Source organism: Bombus impatiens, unplaced genomic scaffold (genome assembly GCF_000188095.3).
Source record: "Bombus impatiens unplaced genomic scaffold, BIMP_2.2 scf_2222, whole genome shotgun sequence".
NCBI classification, from domain to species: domain Eukaryota; kingdom Metazoa; phylum Arthropoda; class Insecta; order Hymenoptera; family Apidae; genus Bombus; species Bombus impatiens.
The window spans coordinates 1,272,612-1,272,879 of NT_178641.1; positions in this window are offsets into that span (position 1 = coordinate 1,272,612).

Below are 268 nucleotides of genomic sequence, written 5' to 3' on the forward strand. Positions count from 1 at the left end.
AAAAAGTGAGATATCTCGCGACTCGAAGAGTGGCCGAGGCTGGAGCGTAAAGAAGGTTCCGGCTCCAGATAAGACCGAACGATATATCGAATCGAAATCGGATCGTAGATCACGAGGGATTCTCCATCGGGCTAGGACGAGGGTGGTGGACGACATCGGCGAACTTTCGAGGGCGCGACGTTGACCGTCTCTTACAGTCGAATCTATATAGCTCGGAGAATGGTGCGCGAAGAGAAATTGGAAAGGAGCGCGGAAGTAGGGTCGCCGC